This window comes from Notamacropus eugenii, chromosome 2, assembly GCF_028372415.1.
Source record: "Notamacropus eugenii isolate mMacEug1 chromosome 2, mMacEug1.pri_v2, whole genome shotgun sequence".
NCBI lineage: Eukaryota > Metazoa > Chordata > Mammalia > Diprotodontia > Macropodidae > Notamacropus > Notamacropus eugenii.
In genome coordinates this window covers 91,097,574-91,118,777 of record NC_092873.1, presented here as the reverse complement: position 1 = coordinate 91,118,777, position 21,204 = coordinate 91,097,574, and the positions used below count along the sequence as shown (strand labels likewise).

The 21,204-nt window shown below is 41.2% G+C and overlaps 1 protein-coding gene across 2 annotated transcripts in view; it reads right to left on the bottom strand.

Moving 5' to 3' along the window:
* PACSIN1 (protein kinase C and casein kinase substrate in neurons 1) overlaps window positions 1–15,976 on the bottom strand; it is a 110,059-nt gene extending 94,083 nt beyond the window's left edge. Inside the window, exon 1 of one of the 2 annotated variants that reach the window (XM_072641801.1) lies at window positions 15,498–15,976. The gene's annotated coding sequence lies outside the window, so the exon portion shown is untranslated. The remainder of the gene's footprint in view (window positions 1–15,497) is intronic. The other variant, XM_072641802.1, reaches the window with a different exon arrangement.
* Window positions 15,977–21,204: the final 5,228 nt, after the last annotated feature.

Genomic DNA, 21,204 nt, shown 5'->3' with positions numbered 1-21,204 from the left:
TATTTAGTATGGGGTCCTGAATGGGTGTGTTATAGGAATAGAACAGATTGTTTGATGAAAGAAATCTGACAAATCAGATATGGACAAGGGATATCCACTGGAAGATGGAAGTTGGTCAATAAACATTTATCAAGAACCTACTATGTGCCGGGAGGATAGATTAACCAAAAGAACCAAAATATAAGAATTAGGAAGGGAAGGAGAGAAAGGGAGAGAGGAAGAGAAGGAAAGAAGAAAGGAAGGAGGAAAGAAGGAAGGAAGGAAGGAGGAAAGAAGGAAGGAAGGAAAAAAATGAAGGAAAGGAAAGGAAAAAAGGAAGGGAGGAAGGGAGGGAAGAAAAGAGGAGAAAACATAAGTGAGAAAAACAAGACAAGAAAAGAATTTTGGCAGGTAAGCAGGCAGGCCACAAGTGGCAGAACTTCAGAGGGACCTTAGAGACATGGAACTAGAATGTATTCTTTAGCTGTCTGTTTGTTTAATACATTTGGTTATACTTAAAATGTTAAGGGTTTCGTGTAAGATCTGTTTAAATTCCTTGTTTTCGTTGCCCATTAAGTTTATTTTTTTAATTCACAAATAGAGGATGAAGGGAGCATTGATAAACAATTTTTGTTGAAAAAGAGGGTTTTGGTGTCCAAATGAATCAACAAGGTGACATCCAAAAAACTAATGCTATTGAAGGCACATTAGCATGAATGTGAAATAAATATTTATATAGCACCTACTATGTGCCAGTCACTGTGCTAAGCACTTTACAAATAGTATCTCATTTGATCCTCAAAACAAACCTGGGAGGTTAGGTGCTGGGGAAATCAATAAATGCTACAAATCAAGGTTTGATTTACTGGGGTTTTTTTTTAATTGTTCTTTAAGAAAGTAACAAACGAAATATGAATAATGTAGATAAAAGTGTGTAGCGTATATTTTTCAGAATTGGCTATTAAACATTTACCAGGTGTACATCCCTGAATGTGATGGAGGAAAAAAAAACTTCCTAATATTCAAGAAAAAAAAACCTTCCCAATTAGAGCTGCCCAAAAGATAAATTAATTGCTTCAGGAGGTAGCAGATTCTCCATCATGAGGATTCTTCCAGTGGTGGTTGGTAGTCTTTGTTGGAGATGGAAAATGGAAGCTCCAAAGAACATAAGCCCCTTGAGGTCAGAGACCATTTCCTTTTGCTCTTTGTGTCTCTTAATGCCTCACACAGCCTATGCATTTACCAAGTCCTTGTTTGTATGAGACTGGATATTGAAGGAGGGATTCTGGGACAGCGGGGTTGAACTAAGTGGCCTCAGAAGCCTCTTCCTGCTCCGAAATTCTATGAGTGGTACCTGAGCATTTTAAACCTATAGCCCTGACCTGCAGCAGCAGCTTATTGTTATCCTCTCAAACAGTGACATTCATTGTCACTCATTAGGTTTAGAGTTGTAAGGAAGTATCATGGAGACTGATTAATTCCCTCTAGACATTCTGCCTGGATTTTTGTTGTTCCCACCCATTGGATAACCTGTGTGTAGGCTGAGATCTCTTGTGAAAGTAGAGAAACAAGAACTCACTCATTGATGCATTACATACTAAAATACAACTCTTTATTAAATGTATGATGGGTGGAGTTCTAGCTTCCCACTCCAATTAAATAGTTCCTCAGTGCTGTGATATCTTTACCAGGTGAGTCTGCCTCGTTGAGTTACAGGATCAATCAATCAACTGACAACCTGTATAAATAAGATTGGGGGCAGCTAGGTGGTGCAGTGGATAGAGCATTGGGCATGGAATCAAGAAGACTCTCTTCCTGAGTTCAAATCTGGCCTCAGATACTTATTAGCTGTGTGACCCTAGGTAAGCCACTTAATCCTGTTTGCCTCAGTTTCCTCATCTGTAATATAAGCTGGAATCACTCCAGTATCTTTGCCAAGAAAACCCCAAATGGGGCCACCAAGAGTCAGACACAACTGAAAACAACAAAAGTAAGATTGTCTGAACCCTGAGGTGGGAATTTCTTTGATTAGGTGAAGAAGAAAAAAATCATGATCAACTAATGGTAACCAAACAAGCTAATAGACCTGAGAGCTTTAAATAGCAGAGTTTCCACCTCCTTCTCCCCACCTGCTAACATGACTCATTGTTCTCTTGGATATCTCTGACCTCTTACCATCTTAGGAAGAAGCCTAGCCATGTTTTGCCTGACTTTCATCTTGACATTGTAGGAATTCTACCTCTTGCCACATTACCCCTACTCCGAATATACATTCTACCCCACCCTCACTTTTCAGTTTGAGACAATTGGGTGACACAGTGGATAGAGCATTAGGTCTGGAATCAGGAAGACCTTAGTTCAAATCCAGCCTCACACACTTACTAGCTCTTACTAGTATTTGCCCAAGGTCACAAAATTAGGAAGTATCTGAGGTCAAATTTAAACTCAGGTCTTCCTGAACTCAGAGCTGGTGCTGAGACTATGGATTGATAATTCATTCAAAACACATTGGTGAGGACTTGTGGGTAACAGTTCTAGAAACCTATTCCCTCAGGGTTAGCCCTAGAATTGTAAATACAATTTATTCCTAGAATTCCAAATACAATACAATTTATATAATTATTTACAGGTATCAATTTAGCCTGCCCATGCAAATGGAAGTTAGGAAGGTAATTTGGGGGGAGGTAGAAAAACCTAAATTAGTAGCACATATTTTAGATAACTACATATGCTGAAAATATGATCTCAACTGCCGGATGTGGAGTTAGATCGTCTGGGCTCAAATTCCAGGTTTACTGACCCCCTATGTATCTACTTGTCCCATATGGGACTTTCAATAATGAATCATGTCAGCTTTGTGACATTCCTCCTATCAGTACCTCATACAGTTTTTAAAATCTTATATCATTTAACTTTTGACATATTTGTGTCTTGTGTCATCACCTAGATAATAAGTTGGGCACTATACCATATCTTATAATATTTTATTTTTCCCATGGTACCAACAGCAATGATGACACTCAATAGGTGCTCAATACTGATTACTGATTTAGTAATTTAATGATGATTTGTACAGAGAAGGCATTTATTAAATAATTATGTAATTAAATTAAAGTAAAAAAAAGTTATAAAATATTACACCTTTGTGCAAAATCCATACCTTTGTTACTAAACTTCACTTTACCCAAATGTGAGTCAAGAGCTCTTAACCTTTTTTTTATGTCCTTGGCTCTTTTGGTCTAAAGTCTTAGAATTATGTTTTGTCCTGTTTCATTTTAATAATATTTTTCCTATATGTACAGAAATATTTATAACAACTCTTTTAGTGGTAGCAAAGAATTGGAAACTGAGAGGATGTCCATCAATGGGAGAATGGCTGAATAAGTTATTCTATATGGTTGTGATGGAATACTGTTGTGCTGAGAAATGATGAGCATGTTGCTTTCCAAAACACCTGGAAAGACTTACATGAACTGATGCAGAACTGAGAGAACATTGTGCACAATAATAACCATATTACATGATGACCTACTGTGAATAACTTAACTGTTCTCAACAGTACAATGATTCAAGACAGTTCGGAAGGAATTATGATGAAAAATGCTGCCCATCTCCAGAGAAAGAACTATTGGAGTCCAGATGCAGATCAAAGATACTTTTTTTCTTTATTTTTCTTGGGGATTTTTGGTCTGTGTTTTCTTTCACAGCATGACTTACATTAAAATGTGTTTTGCATGACTACCCATGTACAACCTATGTCAAATTGCTTACCTCCTCAATGTATGGGGAGGGGAAAAAGGGAAGGAGGGAAAGAGTTTGAAAATTTGAAATTTGAAAAAAGAATGTCAAAATTGTTTTTGCATGTAATTGGGGGAAAATAAAATACTTTTTCCCCAATATAAAAACAATTTTAACATTCATTTAACATTGAGGTCCAAATCCTATCCCTCCTTCCCTCCCCTCCCTTACCCTCCCTAAACAATAAGAAATCTAATATAGGATATACATAGAATCACATTTTTAAATACATAAAATAAAAGACATGGGAATAAATAAAAGACAAAGGAAACCAATTATATCAAAATATGATTATTAAAATGTTCATTTTAAAAAATATTCACAGACCCCAGGTTAAGAACCCCTGGTTTAAATAAACCTCTCATTTCCCAGACTTCCCCACAACTGATTCTCAGCTCTTGGATGCTAACCTTCTTCCCCTATCTAGTCTGAATTGGTTAGACTCTAGGTGTCAGATACCTCCTCACAATCCTCCTCTAAATATCACTCTCAGATGAGGATGAGCCACTTTTAATTTCTTTTAGCAAAGGCTATACTTGGCCTGCTATTCTGAGTTCTCAGCCTCAGTGTGCTAGCTGCCTCTTGGCTTATTCAAAGGACTGCTCTAAATGGAAGCACATCACATTGTTCGCAGTGTTTGCAGCATGATTTTCCCTTGATAGTCTTTCTCTAGTCAGGTGCCATATCTCCATCTGACAAGCCAGACCCTACAAATTACATAATTTTAGAGCTGGTTTCTATAGTCTCTTGCTGAAGACTTATTAAAGGGAAGAGATATAACTAGCCCAGGGCCACTGGGGCTGTGGCCCAGGATAGGAAATTTGAAGGGTGAAAAAAAAAGAATTAAAAATGTATTTCTTCTGCAAAGTAGAAAGATGTGATGGGCTATTGTGTTCAGATACTGTCTAAGGAACTGAGAAGAAGAGATTCACTTTTAAGTAACTATAGGGACAGTTGCCTTTACCTTCCATCTCCCCTTTCTTTCCATAAAGTCTCATTTCACTCTACCACACCCATTTCCCTACATAGGATTTCCTCTTCCTTCTCTCCTTGGAGTACCCTTTGCAAGCACCATAATTTCCCCCAGCAAGGATAAGCAATACTCCTGGGGTTACCTTTCTCAAGCCTCATGGGAAGAAGTTTTTTTGAAGCAAGCCAGGGAATAGGTGGCAATATGGAGGGAGTCCATGGCAGTGATGAGAGACAGAGAGAGACAGAGAGATAGAGACAGAAAGACAGAGACAGAGAGAGAAGAAGGGGACACAGACAAGGAGGGCAATGTTATTTACTGCTGTGTTAAATCTAATATATACTTTAAAAAAATAAAAACCCAAGCTATATATAATAGAAATTCATGGTTCCATGAAAAGGAACAACAACAAAAAAGACCTAGAGAAATAACAGAGATAAGTCTAGAGAGATAAACAGCAGCCAGATTATATAGATTATAATCTGCTGCTTCTATAATCGGCTGCATCAAAAAGATGCAGTGTGGGCTATTAGAACAAATCCTGGTTTTTGAGTAAGAAGATACTGAAAAAGAGTCTTGGGCACATCGTAAACCTCTGTTATTGTTTAGTCATTTCTGACTCTCTGTGACCCCATTTTGAGGTTTTCTTGGCAAAGATTCAAGAGTGGTTTGCCATGTCCTTCTCCAGCTCATTTTCTGAATGAGGAAACTGAGGCAAACAGGGTTAAGTGACTTTTGCAGAATCACACAACTAGTGAATGTTAGAGGCCAGATTTGAATTCATGAAGATAAGTCTTTCTGGTTTCAAGCCCAGTGCTCTAACCACTGCATTATCTAGCTGCCCCTTAAACATCTCTAGACCTCAGTTTTCTCTTTTGCAAAAGGAGGGTGGTGCACTAGATTGTCTTGAAGATCCCATTCAGCTCTAAAATCCTGGTATCTTCCATTGGCTAATTCTTTAAATGACTTGAATTTAGAAGGTTTAATTGACTCTCTCTTGGCATGTATAAGATTCCTTTAGCTATTTAAATGACAGAATCTGCTTTGCCTTCCAAACACATTAGCCTCTTAAAGCACACTCAAGGGGCTGAAAAGCAGAATTCTTGCTGATGTCATAGAGAGCCCCTTGGGTTCAATAATCTTATTCTAGGCAAGAGTATCCACTACCTTCCCCCCACCCCCACTCGCACTTCCACCTCACCCCCAGTCCCAAACTCTAACTCTTCAGGGGAGAATCCTAGGCTCTGGAAATGATTCCTAACAGATCATAACTCTGCAGTTCCTATTTACTGCTCTGTATTAAGCAGCGTAATGCTCAAACTGGCAGCTGCAATCATCCGACTGGCTTATTTGCATGCATTTTGCATATGCTTTGCATTCTAATCATTTGGCACCAATGCACAGAAATATTCCCCGCAAGGTACCACTGTATAAGGAGGAGCTGGCTTAGGCTGAACCACCTCCATGTCCCTGAACTGGACCCTGAACATTAACATTCAGAAATGGAAAGAACAAGCATCCTAGACAAGTCTGCCCCCAGCTCAGAGACAACACGGCAGTGGGCAATAGAATTGAGGGGACCTGGAGTTCTCCATCCCCTCTATCTCTGCTGGCTCTAGAAGAGCCTTTCCCTTGGAGATAGGAAACAATGTCACTGGACCTCTAAGCTGGGAACGGGTGTATGGTTAAAGCCTCTGCAAGTTGAATCCGACAAGGACCTGAGTGGAAAATCACCAATTAACATTCCATGACAGGACTGAGAAAGTGAGATTGAGGTCAGTAAATATTTCCCATGACATTAGTGAATCCTTTCTAGGCAGATAGGGAGGGGAGGGGATTGGTCTAAAAGTTATAAGTAGCCCATGAAAGTGATCCCTAAGCCTTTGCCCCTGGAACACGTACAGCATTCTCCTCCCTCTAGGATGCTATTCAAGCTGTTCCCTATACTTGGAAGATTTTTCCTCCCTCTCTATAGAATCCCAGCCTATTCTTTAACTATCCTTCCTAATTTAGTTTTATTAATGAACAAAAATCTATTTTCTTTCCCTCCCAACCCACTCTACTAAGAAAAAAAAAGAAACAAAAATAAACCCTTTGTAACAATATGTTGTGAATTCCCTCATGGGCCAAATCCAAAAAGTTTATATCTCACTTTATCCTAAAACCATCACCTCTCAGGCAGGAGACAGGTAGTATGCTTCATAATCAGTCCTTTGGACTTATCTATCCATACTTAAAAACTAACTCTAATGTCATCTCTCCATGAAGCCTTCCTAGAAAACCTCTTCTTATAATGACTGTCCTGACCCCACCCTTACAGAGTACTTTATTTTGCACCTCTCTCATAGGTCATGGGCAATTAATTCTCATTTAGTTTTCAGTTATGATTTCTGAAATATAGCTCTGGAAAACTAGGCTTTGATAAAGTCCGTTGGGATTCAAATGGAGCTACTTGACTATGCTTTCAAACCTAAATCACTCTGGTTTTCATTGATTGGCCAATAATAGGTCCCAGCCCAAGCTCACTTGCTTATTGTTGGGGTTTTAATGGCTCAAAGTGAGTGCAAATAGCAATATTTTTCTATTCTGTACAGCAACTCTGAGGGTATTCCTCACCTAGACTGATTCTTTTGTGAAGACCATCTTTTGCCTCAATTCTTACCTAGCCTTAATCACTAGATGGGTGTTGCCTCAAACAAAGTGAGATCAGGGAAAAACTTTAGCTTAGAAAGACCAAGGTCTTCTACTGCATCTGACCCATTGCCAGTCATCCAATCCTATGTCTTACCACTGGACTCTGATAACTCTAGAGGAAAGAATGAGGCTGATGACTTTGCACAGCCCTGCTTCACTTAAATCCAAATTCACTTGCAAGTCAAGAAATCACCTTCCTGATATAATTGGTCCTCTTCCAGAACAAAATATGAACAATAATATTACATTTATCTCTGGTTTTGTCTTATCCCTTTATAAGATAAGTAAACTCAATGAGGGATGGGACCCAGTCTTAAAGAAACTTTTATCTTCCCTCTCTCCCCCATGACCCACTGTGCATTCAGTGGGCTCAGAATAAATGTTTATTGTATTGAGTAGAAGCATTACTGACTAGCTTTACATCTTTTTCACTCCGTCTCCTTCCCATTCTCTGCTCCTCCCTTCACCTTCACTCGTCTTGCTGTAGCAGAGAGAAGGAAACTGTTCCATCCCCTAGAGCTGAAAAAACATCTGAGCCTCATATGCATATAGTCAAGGCCATAAATCCTCTCCCCCCCCATTATTAAGAGAAAGAAAGGGAGCTGTCCTGTTCCCTCTCCATACACCCACCAAGTTCGTCCTTTTGTATATTGTTTCCCCTTGGAAAGCTGTTCTGAGTCTTTGTTAAATAGAAAGTGAGAAGTGATTGCAGTCTTCCAAGTATTCTAATGATTAGAGCTATCCAACAGTGGAAAGAACTATCTCGGAAAGTAGTAAGTTCTTTCTGGAAGTGTTCAAGAGGAACCTGGATGAGCACTTACATGCAATTTTGAAGAGGTGGTTAATGTCTGGGGTAGGTGTCAATACTGATATGGCCTCTGATGACCGTTCCAGCTGTGAGATGCTGTAACATTATGATGTTTTTGTGAATTGATTTCATCTCTGTAAAAAACCTGGGAAAAAACCTGCCTGTGAGGAGAAAGAGGCACCCACTATGATCAGCCCTACCCTGTACCGTCTTACGAGCCCTTCCTAGGGAATCCAGGCCACAGAATGAATGAAACCAGCTTGACTGTGGAATTCCGAGGACTGAAGGAGAGAGATTGTTGACAAAGAGACTTTCAAGTTCCTTCTACGAATCTGTGGGGAAACTGATGCCCAGAGTTAGTTCTGGATCTGGCTGAGGTGTCTGATCCCGGGAGCCAGTGACAATAACCAGGAGAGGACGGAGGGAGGGACAACTGGAAATGAGCCAGGGGCAAAGACAGCACCAAATGGGAGGAGGGGGCAGGTACCTTACATCAGAAGCACCCGACCCTGGGGCTGGGCCAAGTGGGCCAGGTGATACTGCTGAGGTGGATACCCAACGCCCTGCAAGCAGCAGGCAGCCTTGGTGTCTGATGGAGTCTCTGATAGAAGAGACACTGGACACCGGAGGTGGCTTGGAACTAGCCAGTATGGTTGCACAAGGGGGAAGTCTGGGGGAGAAAGGGAGGAGAATGGTCATCTGGTATGAGACCAACATCCTATGAAAGCGGGAACTGCTGGTGTAGAAGAGTTGAGCAGGGATGAGAGATCAGAGCATGAGGGTCAGGCTCCCAAACCTGGGACTAACCTGAGCGAAAAAAACATAGAACTCAACCAAAAATCGTAGTTTAATACGGTAATAATGATGATAATTGACATTTATATGGTGCTTGACATGTCATCCCTTTTGATGTGCTTCCAATAACCCTGAGAAGCAAGTACTACAGATATTATTATACCCATTTTATGGATGAGGAACCTTAAGTTCAGAGAGGTGACGCTGTTAAGTGGCAAAACCAGATCTTCCACCTCCAGGTCCACTGCTCTTCCCACTGCATTTGGATCCTGGTCCTAAAACTGCCACCTCACTGCTATGGATATATTATCTATATGGAAGAGAATGACCTCAGAAGGTCATCCTGAGGATAAAATAAGATAGTCATGGGTGCAAAAGCACTTTCAAAACTATAAAATGTAAAGAGAGATGATGATCTTCATCTGCTTTATCTCTGTTTCCTCACCTCTATAGGTTGTCTCAAAAGTCTTAGTGCCCTTTAAGGTTTTGTTTGTTTGTTTTGTTTTGTCTTAAACCTAAAACTGCAAACTCCTTGAGAGCATTCACCTCTTATTTCTTAAGCACTTTAGCAGCAATCTTCATAAGGTAGTTTCAGTCATATCTGACTCTTCATGACCCCATTTAGGGTTTTCTTGGCAAAGACACTGAAATGGTTCACCATTTCCTTTTCCAGCTCATTTTACAGATGAGTAAACTGAGGCAAACAGGGTAAAGTGACTTGCCCAGGGTAACACAGCTAGTAAATATCTGAGGCTGGATTTAAAATCTTGAAGATGAGTCTTCCTGATTCCCAGCTCAAAGTGCTTTATTCACCTTTGCCAACTATTATTTGGCACGTGAAGCCAAAACTGAAGGCAAGTCTTCAGTCTAGCACTCTATGTACTGCACCACCTAGCTGCTTCATTTCCAACATGCTTTTTGCCTTTCCTTGTATCCCCATCATTTATCACAGTGCCTGACACATAATAAGCTCTTAATAAATTCATTAAAGCACAAAATATACTTAAGGTGGCACAGCAGATAGAGTGCTGAGTCAGGAAGACCTGAGTTCAAATTTTACCTCAGAAATTTATTAGCAGTGTGACCCTGGGCAATTCACTTAACTGCTATTTGCCTTGATTTCCTCAACTGTAAAATGGGAATAGTAATAGCACCTACTTCCCAGGTTTGTTCCAAAGACCAAATGAGATAATATTTGTAAAACACTTAAGGTAGTGTCTAGCACATAGTAGGTACTATATAAATACTAGCTATTATTATTAAAAGCTTACTGATTGATAGTCCCTAGTAAAGAGTGAGCATAGTTACAATACATTACTCAGTGTGTCTAAAGGCACTTGACTTCCTTACAGTGATGCTCCTTTGACCCACAGAGATCTTCCCCATCATGACTTAGTAGACAATCTGCATATGTTGCTGTCCCTTACTTCCTTTATCCCAAAATTAATCACTTCGTAGCTGACCTTCTGTTAATGAACTTTCTGACCTGAGCTTGGCTTATCCTCCAGTCACCAGTGAAGTCCATTTCAGGTCCAAACTCAGTCTTTCCAACTTTGTAAGGCCTCCTAAGTTCCTACATTCTGATGGCATAAGCCTTTGACAATCCAAAGTTACTTCCACACAACAGGGAGGCATCAGAGGACTCTCCTGGAGGCTACGCACAGCAGGTGCCTAATAAATGCTTGTGGCAACTCCCTGTAAAAGTATCTATGTACTTACCTCCTTCTTATCTCACCCTCTTTACTGATATCTCCACTCAATTAAGACCTGTGGTTATTAAATACCAGAACTTTAGAAGAATAATGAAGATAGAAATGGAGGTCACAAAAGAACTTAGATTGGCCAATGAATAATATTAAGGGCCATCACTGAACATACAAGAATCCTGCTTGAGTATTATACAGAACCAATAGAATAGGGCACCATAAATTTATTTTTGTTGTTGTTGTTTTGTGTTTTTTTAACAAATTTTTATTGATCTCTTCTTTTTAATATCACCTTCATTTTCAGCTCTTCTCAGAAAGCCACCTTTGGCCACAAGGAATAAAAAAGAAAGGGGAAAAAAAGCAGTTGATTAAAATTAACCCATATATCAGCAATGGGGAATCCTTGGCCTTAAGTTCTCAAGTGCAGACTTATTCTGTGAAGTTTGAATTCAGTCAAAGGGCCATACTTGGGGACCTAGAGGGCCACACATGATCTTGAGGCCACAGATTCCCCATCCCTATGGGCCTATATCAACTGAGTCTGATAAATATTCAATAGTCCATACTTATAGACCCCCACCTCTGCAAGGCATGGAGGGAAGGCACTATGCAATTTTTTTTAAATGTCTGAAAGACAACATAATAGAAAGTTGATTTTGGAGTTAAGAAAGATTGGGTTTATGTCCTGCCTCCATGACAGTATGACACTAGGCAAATCACTTAACGTTTCGGTGTGCCAGATAATCTCTAAGACTATAAAATTACAGAACAAGTGTTGATCTGTATCAGTGGAGGTAGTTTCCATACCTGAAGTTCCACACAAATGGGTCCAAACAACAATATTGCTACATGTATTTCCTTTCATTTCCCAGTTAAAAAAAGATCCATAAGATAATATCAAATGTACTTAAGATGAAGGAGTTGAAGGGGTGTGTAGTAACCTCAGGCAACCTCCCTAACTGCTTGTCCCACACCTCCTCAATTCCCATTTGCTGCCTCCGCTATCTTTTCTGTCTGCTTAAATGTCCTGTTGTTCAATTGTCTCAGATATGTCTGATTCTTCATGACCCCATTTGGGTTTTTCTTTACTGAAGTGGTTTGCCATTTCTTTCTCCAGCTCATTTTCCAGATGAGGAAACTGAGGCAAACAGGGTTAAGTGACTTGCCAAGTGTCACACAACTAGTAAGTGTCTGAGGCCAGATTTGAACTCAGGAAGATGAGTCTTCCTGACTCCAGGGCTGTTCAATCTATCCACCACACCAACTAACTGCCCTCTTATCACAACTTGCCAAGCCCACAGCCCTCTTCCTGTCAGTGACATCAGTGTTTTTAGCACCTTGGAGTCCACTTTCACTCCTTTTCCCCCCCTCCACACCTACTCTCCCTTTTGCCCCACCCCCTGCCAGTCAATTCATTAAAACAATAACTTCCTGGAACTTGGAATTCCTCCTTTACAGTGTCTCAAATTCATTCCTTCTTTCCCATTGCTTCTGATACCACCTTATCCAAGACCTTCTTCACCTCATTTCCAGGCTCCCCTACCCCACAAAAAATCTATTCTAAACACTTTGCCAAATGACTATTCTAAAAATCCTACTCTTAGAGTGTTGCTCCCTATCTCAAGAGCCCCTAGTTATTGTCAGACCAAACCAAAATGTCTCAACCTGACATGCAAAGTCCTCTATTCAGAACCAAGATGAAGGGTAAGCAAGGTAGACAGTTGCCTGGGGCACAAAAACACACAAGAAAGAAAATCCAGAGATATTATTTAATTACTCTTTTCATAAATGCACTTATCTATATTGCCAGAAAATTTCACTCTCTGTGGCCTGGAGGTGTTTAAGAGTGTGTATGATGTAATAAATAGCATGCTGAATTCAATCAGAGGTCATTCAAATCCTGATTCTGCCTCTTCTATCTGTGTGACCTTGGGCAAGTCCCTTCAACTCTCCAGTCCTCAGTTTCCTTATCTGTAAAATAAATGGCTTAGTTTAGCTGGCCCCCAAGGTCCCTTCCAGCAGTAAATCTACTGGGTCAAGTCCCATGTGGTACAACAAAGGCTTTATAGACATAAAGTGGTTGCTGTGAGAACAACTCTCAACGTTTCCAAGGCATACAATGCCCTGTCCAAGGTGCTGCCTCCAGCAACCAATCTTATCTTGCCCATGCAGCCTCATTTCTCAAGCCCTATGCTTTCCCCCTTCCTCTCCATCTTTCAAGAACCAACTTGAGTTTCACAGGATCATAGGCTGAGGAGACCTCAGACTCCATCTAGTCCAACCCCCTCATTTTTACAGATGAAACTTTGGCCCTGAGAATTGCCATGACTTGTCCAAGGTCACACAGGCAGATAGTGTCAGAAATAGGATTCGAAGTCTGACTCAAGGGTCAGCACTCCATTCACTGTCCTACACTGCCTCTTAATTGACCTGTGATCTTTCATCCCACCCTGATCTTTCCCTTACCTTAAATCCCCATAGATCTTGGAATCTATGCCTCTATGGTTAAAAGGGTAAAGTGGAAATGAGAGACAGAGACAGACAGAGATAAAGAAACAGAGACAGAGGGACAGATCGAGACAGAGAGGATTTTCCTAAAGAAAAGATTTAGGAATCAGAAGACTTGGCCTCAAACTGTATGCAGTTCTGTAGCTAACTAGATATATAATCCTGGGCAAATGACTTCACTTCTCCATGTCTACAAAATGAGGGCAGACACCTGCCCTCTCATAGTGATATTACAAGGACCAACAAGTAACAACTGACTTCAAGGTAGCAGTCCTATGAAGTGAGCAAGTACAAATATTATCATTTCCATCTTGGGAATGAGGAAATGAAGGATCTGAGACATTAAGTGATTTACTCAAGAACGTACTAGCAATTATTAGATTTGAACTCAGGTCTTCCAATTTTAAATTTGGTTCCCTTTCCAGGACATCTACTGTCTTTCATGTCTGAGAGATCCAGGCACATGGTAACCCTCAGGCATTCTTCCTGGGCAACAGCACTCTCATTAAAGATCAAAAGATCCATGACAAATGATATTCAGTGTGTGGTGAGTGCTCATCTGTGATTTTTTCTGATCCATAAATGTCAGGCATACCTTCCTCGTTTCTGGGCACAAACCGGGTTCTAAGCTAAACTGTCTGTTGCTCTCAGAGGCTTCTTCTTGCCAGCCAAGGGAAGAAAAGGGAGCTCTGTCAGAAGAAAGTGTCTGAGGAGGAGATCTCAAGTAGCTATCAGGAAAAGAACCCTGAATTTAGAGTCAGAAGACCTGAGTTCAAATCCTGTGTAACCTTGGGCAAGTCATTTGCCTTCTCTGCGACTTTGCAGATAATCTCTGAGGTCCCTGTAAGCTCTAAGCCCTATAATGCTTCCAATCCACACAAAATCATAGAATCTGAATCAAAAGGGATTTTCTGGGTCATCTGGTCCAACTTTATGTGCAAATAGGAGTATGTTTTCAAACATCCCAGATGTATTCTCATCCAGTGTCCTCTGAATAGGGTCTACTACTTCCTCAAGTAGCTGCTGAATATTGTTCTGTCTTGTGAGGCCAAGCAGAAACGATTCTAATTCCTTATCTGTATGACAGTCTTTTAAATCCTGTAAGACAGTAAATAATGCCCCCCTCCCCCCTTTTCTTTTCTCTAGGCTAGACATGACCAGTTCTTTCAAGCATGCAAGATGTTATTTCCCCAGGGTCCCTGTGACATGTCACATGTCCAGACACATTGCATGACACATGTTCCAGACACACCAGAACCATCTCTAGGTCCTGTTGGGGAGGGGGGAGGAGGGGAAGGATACTAAGTCTGAGGGCAAATCATTCTTCATGGATCCTCCTTTCCTGACATTTCTACACAGATGAAATCAGGCTAAAATAAATACCACTGGCTGTCTTCAATGGAGCAAAAAGGTCACCAAAGGGCAGATTGGGGGATATCTGGAGAAGATATTGTTGCTAGGCGATCAGTTGCTTTAATCATATATAATTTTTACCACCTTCTCCTCCCTACTCTTTTTCTTGCACTTATACTAGTCCCCTAGTAGGGAGGGACCTGATCCACCAGTCACCCTGACCTGCATACCTAGGAGGGTTCTGACACACTCTGCATGATAAAGGCACAGGGCTGATGACATAGGACGCTGTGTTTCTCTCCTACCAGCTGCATCCATAAATATAACAAGCATCTCTGACTTCCTCCCACCTACCCAACCAAAAAGATCCTGAGCAAACACTGAAAACCTTGCAAAAAGAGCAGGAAAACCCCTCAAAACCATGGCTACCTCCTGTTTTCCCCTGCCTCCTTTCCTTCCACCGCCCCCCACTCTCAGTCAGGGGCCCAAGCTTTCCAAGGCATCCATTTCCTGTCCTTTCCCCTGGGAGCAAAGACATATACCTCCATCCAATTGGAAGTAATATATTCAGCAACTCTGGCCCTCCTTCCCTACCTAGGTCTCACCTGGGACCCCTCTGACACCTCCCCATTCCAGACCAGGTATGCCCTGTAAACCTTTACTAAGGGTAGACATGGGGGAGGGGGTGGAAATAGCAGCAGAATTGTGAAGTCCCTAAAGTCATCACCATTCCTGGCAGGCAGCCCAGACAAGCTGCAGGTCCCAGGTTAACCCCTTCCCCACCTCCACTTACCCTCAGCGACTAGAGGTACGGTATAATCGGTTGTGTGTCCAAATAGAATACCCCCTGAACCAAGTCATGAAGAGTAAAGGGCCAAGGACCTACCTTGGGACAGGAACAGTCAGTGAACCAGTCACCATTGGAGGTTCCGGAGAGGATGGTGGGGACAGCTAGGAGAGAGGGAGATCCCAGTCCTGCACAGGCCAGTCCTTCAAGCCAGATGGCTTCCAGGGGGCAGGATGGCTCCCCGTCTGCCTAGCGTCTCTCTCTCTCTCTCTCTCTCTCTCTCTCTCTCTCTCTCTCTCTCTCTCTCTCTCTCTCTCTCTCTCTCTCTCTCTCTCTCCCCTCCCCCTCCCACCTCCCTCCCTCCCTCTCTCTTCCTCTCTCCCTCTTTCAGCTGGATCTATTGGAAAGAGGAAGGTCAGAGCAGATGAGGAGGAGGAGGAGGAGGAAAAGGGGAGGGGGGAGCAGTGTAAAAGATCAGCCTGCAGATTAGAGAAGCATTTTTAGCGAGCCAATGGGAGATCGGGCTGCAGGGACAACGGGCTCTGTGACAGCACAAGGTGAAAACATGATTGCTGAAAAAGCAGTAAATAGGCTTAGGGTTGCGTGCCACCCTGGCCGCCCAGGGAGAGCGGTCCCCTGGATCGGCCGGGCCTCTGGGGGACTGGGGGAGGAGTGAGCGGCTACGTAGGGGGCCGTTTCTCTTTCCCTCTCTCCTCTCTCCTCCATCCCCTCCTCCTTCCTAATTTCCCTACTGAGTTCTCTGGATTTCTCTCTCCCAGGGTCATTCCTTCCTCTTACACTTGTTCTCTTTGGGGATTTTCTCGCCTCTCCCGACACGCCTCCATACCTTTATCATCCCCTTTCGGCAACCATCATTCCCCCACTCCCATCCCTTCCCCCACTGCTCTCTTTATTCTCATTCCTGCACTCCTTGCAAGTTAATACTCCTCAAAAGCACAGTTCCAAGGGCTGGGGGGGATATAAACTTTAGGTAAGACAGTTCCTGGCCTCAGGAAGTTTACCATCTAGTAGGGAATAACACACAAGCATAAGAAAAATCCTCAACATTACATAAGTGTGTGAGAGAGGTGTAAATCAATCAATAACACACAAACATTTACTAAGTGCCTAATGTGTGTGCAAGGTACTGTGCTAAGTGCTAGTGTAAAAAAAAGGCACTAAATTTTAAAGCGTTATTATATATGTAAGTCATTACTAAACGTTAAGGTCATTATCTAAAGGATCTCATTTTGCTCTCCTGTTGCCGGAGGTCTCTAGAGCCAGCTGGAGTACAATGGAAAAGACCGCAGGTTTGGAACCAGAGAACCTAGGCTCGAATCTGGACTCTGACATTTACTTCTTTTATGCGTCCCTGCACGTCATCTAATCTCTCTAGGCTTCTGTTTCCTCATTCTTAAAATGAAGAGATGATTTGTAAGGTCCCCCCACCTCCCTCCACTATAAAGCTTACCTATCATTCGAAGTGAGAGGGTTATTATTGGCTGGGGAAATCAGGGACAGCTTCTTGGAGGGATGAACATTTAACAATCTCCTGGGCTAGTACAGGAGAGTGTAGTTGCTGGGAAGGGCAAACTGTAAAGAAAAAAGCATCTTCTGTGTCTTCTGTCACAGGAGGGCAGTCTGCTTTGTTTGCTGATTGGCAACCATCTGGATTCAGAAAGAATCCCTACATTTGGTGTCACAAGACTTGGGTTTGAATTCCAGCTCTAGGATTTACTATGTCACCTTGGTCACTTTCCCTCTCTGGGCCTCATTTTTCTCATCTGTATAATGAAGGAGTTAAATTAATATTTTCTAAGGTCGCTTCTAGTTTTAAATCTTATGAGTCTGTTAAACAGCCTTTCAGTCTGGCAGTCTGATCCCAGGACCCCCTTGGAGAGGATTCTGCTAATTCATTGACCTCCATTAGCTGTCTCTAAAGCACCTCTGGTCTTCTCCTTCATTCTGGGGTGTGTAAAAACCACTCAGTCTAAAACAACAGCCCTGGCCTCTCCTAAACTTCTATTTTTAGCCTACATGGTTTCCCCTCACCCTGAAGACTCTGACGGATTAGAAAGTTGGGGAGAAGGGGCAATTAACCCTTAAAGGAATTAAAGGGTGTGAAAGGAGACTTGGAGAAGTGAGTGTGGAATATGTGGATTTCATTCATGCAATGAGTTAAAAGGCACTTGCTAAGTGCTGTGGGAGATGAAGAGATGTATAAGACAGGTGTTTATGTTCTCAAGGACTTTGCTGTCTAATGGTGGAGGAGGTAGTCATGTATGTGTGGAGGAGGTAGTCATGTATGTATATACTTGTATGCATACATGTGTGTATGCATATACACCCTAATACGAGGCAATCAATGATAAGCATCATATGAATGGTGCCAAGTGCTCCACAAATTCTGAGGAGGGATGACATTGCTAAGGACTGGAAGTCAGGGAAATCTGGGAGATAATAATATTTAAACTAAGTATTACAGTAGATAAAGTGCTGGACCCAGAGTTAGACCTCAGTTCAAATCTAGCCTTGGATGCTTACTAGCTAGGTGAACCTGGGCAAGTCCAGTTAACCTCAGTTTCCTCATCTGTAATATGAGAATAATATCACCTACCTCCCAGTGATGTTGTGAGGACCCAATGGGATAATCATTATAAAGCTAAGTGCCTGACTTTACATGGTAGGTGCTATATAAATATTAGCTGTCATTACCATTATTATCCTGGAAGAAGTAGGCAGAGTTAGGATAGATGGAAGTGCAGAGGAAATTATTCCAGCATGAGAAACTCATCAGAAGCTCAGAGGTGAAAGCAATGTCTGGGGAAAGGTAAATAAATTGGCAGAGACAAGAGGAGAGCCCAGGTCTTCTGACTGCTATAGCATTCAGTGGTCTTTTCGATGAATTGAACAGCCTTAAGTTACCAGCTAACACTATAGTGGACACTCTTGAAATTCACACTGATTCATAGCAAGCTCGTGTTTCAGAGTGTGGACCAATCTGAGGCAGTCTCTGCAAAGGAGGTGGGGTGTTGATGCCATGTGATATAAGGAGTCTCCTTGCTTCAAAGTGTCTTCCCCCTGGCATTCCACATTTTTTAGACAGTTATCATTTTAGGTCAAGGCAACTCCTCCCCTACAAGCTCTTATTAAAATACAGGCAGACTTCTCAGTATGGGTAGTCAGTGAGAGAATAAACACTTATTAAGGACCTACTATGTGTCAAGCAGTACATTAAGATCAAGGTATGAACCATTCTAGACTACATAATTAAAGGATGGTTAGTGTATATCTGGTATAGCCAGATAGCACAGGGGAAAAAGTACCAGACCTGGAGTCAGGAATACATCTTCCTGAGTTCTAATCTGTCCTTAGACATTTGCTAGCTGCGTAACTCTAGGCAAGTCACTTAACCCTGTCTGCCTCAGTTTCCTCATCTGTAAAATGAACTGGAGAAGGAAATGGCAAACCACTCTAGTATCTTTGCCAAGAAAACCTCAAATGGAGTCATGAAAAGTCGAACATGATTGAAACAACTGAACAACATCCAGAAATGAAAACAGTGTTCCCAAATAGTGAGGGTGACCTTATCAAGAACAGGCTGTGTCTTAGACTAGTGAAGCACAGTTTCCCAGGAAGGAAAAACTGGATTCAAAACAGAGATGTTCTGAGGCTTAAAGGAGATGGTGGATTGGAGCATTTCACAAACCTTAAGGCTCTATATAAATGCCTGTTGTAGTTGTCAATCCCCAGTCCTCCAGCCTGATGATGGCTCAATCCCCGAGCCTTCTGAGGCACTCCTGCTGAACTCAACCAGTGTTTTTAGAGAAATGTAATAGTGTGCTGATAAATGTTTAACAAAACAACTGGACTGGGGATGGGAGGGAGGAAGGAAGAGAAGGAAAATCATGCAAACACATTTTTAAACTTGATCTTCATTATTAACATTTCCTTAAGGCTAGGTAATCAACAAAAAATAAATAAAGCCCTGATTTGTAGGTACTGCTGATTTCTGAGATGTAAATGCTTACACTGAAAATTTTAAAATAGGCTCTAGTGAGGTGATCTGAGCCGGCTCCAGCATACCTCTGGTTCAAATCCAACCTCTGACACATGTTGGCTGGGTGACCCTAGAGAGTGAACTTCTTATAAATTGCAGAATGGCTACTGATATACATCACAATGGTATGGAGTTCCCCATGCCAATGAAATCACAGATCTAGACTAAAGAAAAGAATAGTCTGCCCAACTGACTTCATTTCCTTTCTTTTGTTTTTTACAGAGTTCTAGACTAGCAGATTAAGGGAATGCATCTATAGCTATAGATTACCTAAATTTCAGCAGAGAATTAACCAAAGTCTAATGTGTTATTCCTGCAAAAAGATGTCAAGATGTGAACTAGATAATTAGTACGAACCGCATAAAATGGAGAACTTATCAAATAATAAGGCCCAAAGAGCCATCATTAATATTTCATGTAACCTTGGATTGAAAAGAAATACTAATTCTAATAAGGGTAGTAAGATAATAATTCTATGTGAACTTAACATTCCTTTGTCAGAATTTGACAAGTCCAATTGGCAGATAAACAAGAAGTAAATTAGACATTTGAATTGTATTTGATAGATAAAGTCTTCTGAATGGGAATCTTAGAAAAAATAACATTTCACAGGTTCCTGTGTCTTATATAGACACTGATCAAATATTAGGACAGAACTCAAACAAATGTAGAAAAGCAAACATCATATATAGAACAAAATGCAATAGAAATTGCAATTGATAAAGGAAATATGATCAAATTATGCAGTCATAAGTGGAGACTGAGAAGTCATATCATGAATAAATGGAAAAGATCAAATCATGGAAATAATTTTAAAAATCATATTAATGTGATTGACAGTGGTGAAACAACATGCCAAAATATATGCAATCAGTTAAAGCAATCTTTAAGGGAAATTTTATGTCCCTGAACATTTGTATTTACAAAAGAGAGAGAGGTAAGTATATTTTGATGAATCTGTGATTTCACTGCAGGTACTTCATCCAGTAATGCAAATAGTAGTCACCCATGCATGACTGTCCATCCTATTTGACTATTATTCTTCACAGCTCGTCCACCCAACATGGGGTGGAGAAAAGATTTCCCCTCATTCTCTTGATATTACAGAGATACCAGTGGAACATCAATTTATCCTTTATGCTCAATAAATGACCTTTTTTTTCCAGTGATACATCCCTCTGGTGATGCTTTGTGCTTCTTTTCCTGCACAATTCTAGAATTATAATACAGTATAGCCTGCTCTTTCCTACCATCCATCTTTCTGCTTCCTTTTTGGTGGCCCCCTCCCAACTTTAATTCTTTGGAGACTGTGGAATTTCATGGTTTGCAGTCTTACAGCATCACTGGAAGAATATTGTCATTCTAAAAGATGGACCTTTGTTTGAGTCTCATTGAAAGTCTTTTCCCAAACACAATCTAACCTTCTCTTCTGTTCAACTCCAGACCTAGCTCACATTGCAGTATCTCAGCAGGGTATATGTGCTAATGATAATCTATTGCTGTCCTTTTGAATTCATATCATAGCCTGGACAATAGTCATTTTATCCATTTAGTTTTTCCAGTTCCTGATTATAAGTCTTATTCAAGAGTTCTGTTCTGAAGTTCAGAGTTACCAGCACAACATCCTTCAGAAAGAGGAGTATCTGGAGGAAATTACCATCTATAAGAAATCCCTCTTCCATCTGAATATTATCCATGAAGCTTGCAAATACCTTCAGGGAGTGTCTCCTTGGTTTATTCCTTGCT